The following is a 7,468-nucleotide window of genomic DNA, read 5'->3' as shown; positions in this document are numbered from 1 at the left end:
TTCTGGCATAAAGCAAAAAAGGAAAAGGCAGGAGCATGGAGTATCTGTCCAGTTTCACCAGTGTTTTCAAGAATATGTTTATTTACTTCACCCTTCAGTTTGGAAATATACATTCTTCTTTTTCCTTGGGATATCATGCACAATTAGTAAGATGGCCCTAAATGCTAACGCATACTGAAGGTGCGTGTCTATCCTCAGCCCCAGAGGCAGACTGTGGTCCTCTGTGCTGCCATGCCATGCGTCTCCCTCTGCCCCGCTTGCCGAGCCCTATCTCGCCCCTGGCATCAGTCTTATGCTACTCAACTTCTCCCTGCATCGTGCAGTGCTTTCACCCCCCAGTCACTGATCTGTGTTCCAGCTCCTGACCTGCCCGTGTTGTTTAAAGCATGCATTTTCACAAAGCAGAAGGTTTAAAATGCATATTTGAAAACGAAAGAAATTAGAATGAAAAAAAAAAAAAAACCAACCAACCAGAAAAACCACCTGAACTCCTGTATAACATCGTATGCTTAATGTGCAATGAGGAGTCTGAGTCCAGATGGCGGCTGAGGCTTGCTCGTGTTGAGGCGTAACCTGCAGAAGGACCAGTGTGATTGTGGAAAAGGTAGATGTGGAAAGCTGAGAACAAACAGTGATAATTTGCTTTCTGGTGGAAATTGCTATAATTGATAGATGTATAGATTGTGCTGATGACAAACATCAGATTTGGAGTGACTAATGTTGAAGATCCATATTTGTGTACGGATCAGAAGAGAAACTGTGCAGTGGGGGGTGATGGTGTTCTTTGTTTTTTCACAAGAACAGAAACCTTAACTTGTCCCAGCCAAGTACCATACAGAACTGTGTCACCTACCTTCCTCTGCAGCCAGAAGAGATTAAAGGACGCACACACTTTTACTCCTACCTGTGGTGTGTTCTTAAAAAACATTGCCAGCTCACCTCCGGGAGTAAAGATATATATTTTTTCGTATTTCTGGTCTGTGTTTTTCATATTCATGGTCTATAGTGCAGCAAGTAGGAAAGCTCTAGGCAGGAGGCTCTTGTTCTGCAGGATAAGTAAGCCCTCTGTTATGATGTTTTCTTTAATTCTAGAAGCATTCACTGTTTTCTTCAACAAAATTATGGAATCACAGAAGAACTGAACAAAAAGGACAGCTAAATTATGTTATCTTTAGCTTGCTTTTTGTCAAAGTACTTTTGTGTTGCTGATTTAAGGCTCCAGTAGAATAGATTAATGGGAAAAGATCACTCATGCAACCATACTCCTTACTCAGTCCTGGAAGCTTAGAAGGCTTTTGACTTAAGGAGTTTCAATGCCAGAAGTACTTTCTCATTTCTACGGTTAGATAACTATTGAGATGGAATGCCGTGTTTTGTTCCTGGTCCTGTCCATTACACAAAGAATGAAAAGGGCCAGAAATTGTTTCTTATTAAAATCCAGGCATGCAGTTTCTATTTTAAAACTGAAGTGTTTGTGATTTTTTTTATGCTATGATACTGCTGACTTGGCTCTAGCTATACATAGTTCTTTGCTCTCTGTCCAAGCAGTTTTTATCTCCAGTCTTCTGTTTTAAGGAAAACTGAAGTGGAGATGAAACATGCTTCTAATTCTGTGGGTTTTTTTAGATCTCAGAGATGAGAATTGGAGTTGTTCTTGAGGGAGGAGTAGTAGATGGACCAGAACTATTTAGTAGCATCAAAGTCATAATTCATGCTGGTCACACAGAAGTACAAATTGTACTGTTCTTGAAATTTCAATGGCTTTTTTTTTTCTACCTAAAACAGGGATTCAGCCTCTTCATTTTGTCTAAAGAAGTTGGTGACTTCATTGACTTTACTGCACGAAATCTTCAAGCAAAACCTGTCTTCTCTAAGGAGAGTGAGGTAAGTGTTAGCTTGATAGCAATAATTAAAACTGAGGTTTTCTTTCTGCCAAGTCACTTCTTTTCTTATCTCTCGTGTTTCTAGGTAATAAACTGCTTGTTACTATTGTTTTGTATGTACTTTGGAGGTATAGTAAGGCTTGTGTGTAGGCTACATTTGAGAAATCCATTTGCAGCTGAGCTAAGTTCCTAATGATTGTATTTAATTGTTATGCTCCTGGGCTCATCCAAGTTAATGTGAACTTTAGATAGACCCTGCTCAGTGGCAGAATCTCAGCAGGCTCTTGATGAATTCAATTCAGTTCAGTAGGGGTTTCTTTCCTAGTGAATATTATGAAGGTAGAAAAATAAAAAAATCACCTATAGATCTTCCCTACCTGTACAGCTTGCAGCTGCTCATTGTTGCTCCCGGGCTTTGATTTCTTGCCATCACAACTTGTTATCCATTGACAGCCAACTGAGCAGTCCCTGTGCAACCCTAGATCTGCTTCAGTACGAGTATGTCAGATTCACTGTGGCCTCAACTAGGTGAACAGCTGATTTTTGCCAATTCTGCCTGCCATAGCTAAGGTGCTGGAGATGCACTTATCTCCCTGTTTTCAACTGGCATAATTATACTGTCAAAATGTTGATGTGTAAATCAAGCTGCAGTGTGTTTGTAACACTAGTGCTACCTTTGCTGGTCTAATGCTTCCATTGAAGTACAATTTGCATATTGCGTTTCTTTAAGCTGAAGAGGGTTAATAGGGTGAGAAGAACTGTTTCTTCTTTTGGAAGTAAAGGACATGGCTTCACTTTTCACCCACTCCTAGAGGTGTCTTGAAGGCTATGCTGGTGGTAGAAGAAATGGGAGAACATTGTTAGAGTAGAGCCTGTCAGTCTGGGCAGAGCCTGTCAGTTTGTATGGCTAAGAGGAGCATGATGGCATCAGAGGCTGGTTGGTGGAAGAATTGGCACTATGTGATATAAGCAGTATATCACTTACATTTGCTGCCTTCTTACCTAGCTACACAGATCCTCAGGAACCGAAAAAGGCCTGTAGAGAAGATCATATTAATGAAGACTTTCTGAAATCTATATTTCAGCACTTCCTGAACATTTGCTGCAATATAATACGTGAGACAGATACTTCACTGGGCTTATAGCAGTCATTGATGAGGTTCTTTGGGAGTGGAAAGGGAGGGGAAAAAGTAAATACTTATCCAGACAAGCTTTACAATTTCTTTTGTGACATGTAGTGCATAGCAGAAAAGAGGAACCAGATGTTTTTCTGTGATAACTACAGATTCTGAAATGAGAAACAGCGGGCAGGAATATTCAGCCAGTAAAACATAGGAATATCTCACCACTATAGTGAGCCTATAAGCCTTTCAGTGCTGTGTCTTCATTTCGCTTGTATAGGAAATAGTGTTGCCAGCAGGAGCAGGGAGGAGATCATCCCTCTGTACTCAGCACTGGTGGAGCCACACCTCGAGTACTATGCTCAGTTTTGGGCCCTGGAGGGCACTGGTGTGTGTCTGGAGAAGGAGAACAAAGCTGTGAAGGCTCTGGTGCACAAGTCTTGCAAGTGTTGTTGTACTAAGGGACGTGGTTTAGTGGGGAAATACAATATTGGTGGTAGGTGGACGTTTGGACTAGATGATCTTAGAGGTTCTTTCCAACCTTGCTACTTCTATGATTTCTATCTATTCTGTGATAATTGAAGTGTTACCATGCATCTGTATTGTGTAGGAGAGATGTAGCTCAAGTAACTTTTCACTTTGATCTGGACTGATGTTATGCAACAAGGAATTCTGAGTAGGGAGTTTTGGTTTCGATTCCTTTCTGCTTATTTCCAAAAACTGAAAAGACATTGTGTTGTTAAGTGTATCAAAATTACTAGTGTGATTATTAGTATTTGGTTTCACAGCAGAGTTACTTCCCCCTTCCTAAGCCCCCCTGAATTTCCAGTACGTATTTTCTCTCTAAATCCTTGGTCTAGATCTTTATTACGGAAGTATCTGCAAATAACACATTTCCTTTAGTATAAATACAGCACAGCCTACAGATCAGAGGAATAGAGCAGGGACAGGTGGTTGCTTGTGCAGTGTGTCTGCAGTGCCGGATGGTTCTTCACTGACATGCCAGGCTTTTTGCCTTCCCCATGCAGCCCTGCTCCTGGGGGAGTCACGCACATGTTCACTAGTGAGATCTGTTCAAACACGAATGGAGATGATGCAGGCACATTTCTATATTTCTCTCCCTGTCTTACCTTTCACCTTATGTTTTTGAATTGCTATCTCCAGAGCATTAAAAAAAAAAAGTGGTTGCTTTAATAGGGAAAATGAGAAATGGAAACAATGCTTAATAAGCAAGCTTATTGGTGAGCTGTTTGTTTGAAGTAGATGTTGCTAGACTAATTGACAAAGGAGCATGAAGCAGAACTGACTGGCAGGGAGCCCCATAATGTCCTCCCTATGGCCATTTCTGCCTAACTTGGTAGACAACATGGTAACTTGCATATGCAACCTTGAAATTAATCCTGTTTGACGCTCTTCTGCCCAAAAAAACCAAGAGGCATGCCACTTTCTACTTTGATTACTCCAGTGCAAATCAACTGGAAAGACACTTCCTCCCATTATGCCTCACATTTCCACATGCTCTTGAATAGAAATTATCACAAGGCTAATAGTTGGGGCTTTTAACTGTTTTTGAAATCTAGATAAATAGCACATCAAGCTTTCACAGCCTCTTCCTATGTTTATTCAGTTAATAGTTCATCCAAGGAATGCCAAAGGAAGTCATAGAAGAGCTCAAAAGGACGAACCCTTGTCTTTAGTGTCCCTTGTGGGTTTCAGGTTTTCACAAGCACAAACTGTCCATTCCTAGGGCAAAGAAAAGATGCTTTTCCAGAATGGAAACATGCCAGCTAGAATTTGTCCAGGCCTATTCATCTCTTCCTCAGACTCTTATCTCGAAGCAGGTGTGTATTCATAGGGATCTCTTACCAGGTACAGATGTGTTATTACTACTCTTAAGGATGGAGACTAGCCTTGTAATGATTTGCTTTTCTTCTTTGCATTAATACATAAAAGTGAAGAGTGAAATGAAAATTTGCTGCCACTGAATGGGCTGAGAAGTGATGGAGCTTTTTTTTAGTGACCTTCCGGTTAGTAATGGTTTTAGCTTGAGGAAATGAAGTACAAGTGAGCTTGAGGAAATGCTACTGTACTACTAGTCTGCTTGAATCCTCTCTAATACCATGTGAACCTACTAATGGCAGCGAGCTGAATTGTTTCAGAGGTGGAATTTCTGTGAATAATGGGAATTATGAAGTAAGAGGGAGATTCCATTTTTTCTGGTTGTTTTTAAGAGGACAATAACGTGTTCTGAGCTACTTCATTTGAGAACACGAAGCACCTTTAAATCAGCCATGCTAACAACTTTTATGTTTTCACTGTCAATCTCAGAGACTTTGGAAATTTTAGTTATTTGTTTTCCTCCAGTAAATTTATCTGTTTCACATGGCTGTTGTATAATTAGTGTTTTCAACTAAAAAAAAAACCATAATGAGTGAAAAGAGCACCTTTGAAACACACTCCTAAGTTAGTGAAAGTGCTGCAACAAGAGAATAAACTGAAAAGTGAAAGGAAAATGATCAGATCAAGAGAGGATATTTTGCTTTTGTGTTATGGCACAAAATATTAGTGAGACTCACATAAGACATATAGAAAGTAGTATGTCTTCAAGGTAGAACTGTAGCAACCTCATAGACAAGATCTACATTTGCAGCAAAGCGAGAAGGAATGATGTCAGGCCCCACCACAGCTGAGTTTAAAAAACATACAAACAAACAAACAAGAGGAACTGTAGTGACCAAAACTTGATTGATTTCTGAGAAGGAAAGGATGGATTATTTCATGCTGTAACACTTCTATCCGGTTCTTCCAACATTAGAAAAAAATGACGATTCTTTATGTATTCAGCAGATGTGATAAGAATTGGATGTCTCTGCTGGATTTTAGTCAATTCTTATTAGTTCTACTCCCGTAACAGTTTCAGAAGGGTAGCCCTTGGAAGTACTCAGTGTTTGTATTTCCTATTGCTCTCTGCAGGGTCTCAGAAGTAAAACACCAGATTAAAAATAAGGAAATACACTGTTTTAAATGTTAAATAATGGCAATTTGCACATCCATTAAATCATCTGACATGACTTAGTGGAGGGTTGTTAGGTAGTTAGGTAGGAGTTAGGTAGTATGGTTAGGTTTCAGTTGGACTTAATGATCATGAAGGTCTTTTCCAACCTGAGCTGTTCTATGATTCTAAGGAATAAAGTTGTAAAAATATTAATAAGCATTATTACCCTGAGCAGTATACTCCCAGAGTAAAATCATGAAGGAGTGATTTTTTTTTTTTTTTTTATGGTGATTGAATTTTGAATCAGAGACCTGATACATAGTAGCAGTGATGCTTCATATCGGGGAAAACTCTTTTACTATGTACCCAATTCTGAATGAATGTCAAAATATCAAAAAATTGAGCTTATATGGGTTCAGGAAAGACTGACTGGACCTTAACAGCTAAAATTTCTACCCACATCAAGGCTTAGATTTTGAAGTAGCTAGTGAGTAATAATTTCAAAACCCAGCTCACTTTGTTCTAACATCCTATGTAATCAAGCCCTGGATCTGTTATAAATCCTGTTTCTCTTATGAAAAGTGAGGTAAAAAATTAAGGAACCTTAGAAAAATAAACAAATGGGAAACTCTAAGCAGTTTTCTGAAATGCAGTATGTCTTCTGGCACAGGATATCTTATTGTTAGGTACAGCCATAGCATCAGAAAGCAGTTGAAGAATCAACATTGAAATCAAATCTAATTCCTACCCAGTGTTTTTATATGTTCTTTTGTGTTTTGGACTTAAATAGCATGTGGCCATTTTTGAAATGAGCATTGGTTGATTAGTGGTTTTCTTGAGATAATGTTTTCCTTTCTCAGTGGATAATGAAATTTGTGTGCTTGCTTTTAAACATCTCTGAGCAACTCTGTAATATTCTTTTGTGTGTTTTGATGAAGCCTGCTTCTTGGCATAAAGCCAGAAAGGAATAGCACCTATCAAAATAACCATATCTATCATGTTGCATCATTAAGAGCACAGGCTGATAAAATGTGTCATTCTAATACCAGCCACTTATGTAGATAAATTGATGTTGACCTTCTACCACTTTCAGTGACCCATTCTTCTTTTTGGAGAATGAGTAGGTGCAATTTCTCTTTCAAACAAGATTTATTGTCACATAGACAATAGGCAGGGAAAATGTGAACCTTTCTACTGCTATTTATTCTCTGGTCAGCTTCAATCCTTAGCCCACTCTATATTGGCTTCGTTATACCTGTCTCTGTCTGATATTCACCATAGGATTTATTTGTTCCATTGCATTCTTTCTGAAACTGTAATAAGAAGTTTATTTTACAGCCTTGATATCTTCAGAACGCACAAGCTTAGAATTTGTGACTCTGTACTACAGGAAAATTTCAGAAGCACAATTAGGTTTGCAAACTTTTTGGAAGGCAGGCTCATTATGTGCTTTTTTTTTTAATATGTAA

This window comes from Gallus gallus, chromosome 6 (assembly GCF_016699485.2).
Source record: "Gallus gallus isolate bGalGal1 chromosome 6, bGalGal1.mat.broiler.GRCg7b, whole genome shotgun sequence".
Taxonomy (NCBI): Eukaryota; Metazoa; Chordata; class Aves; order Galliformes; family Phasianidae; genus Gallus; species Gallus gallus.
Note: the sequence above shows the minus strand (reverse complement) of the source record.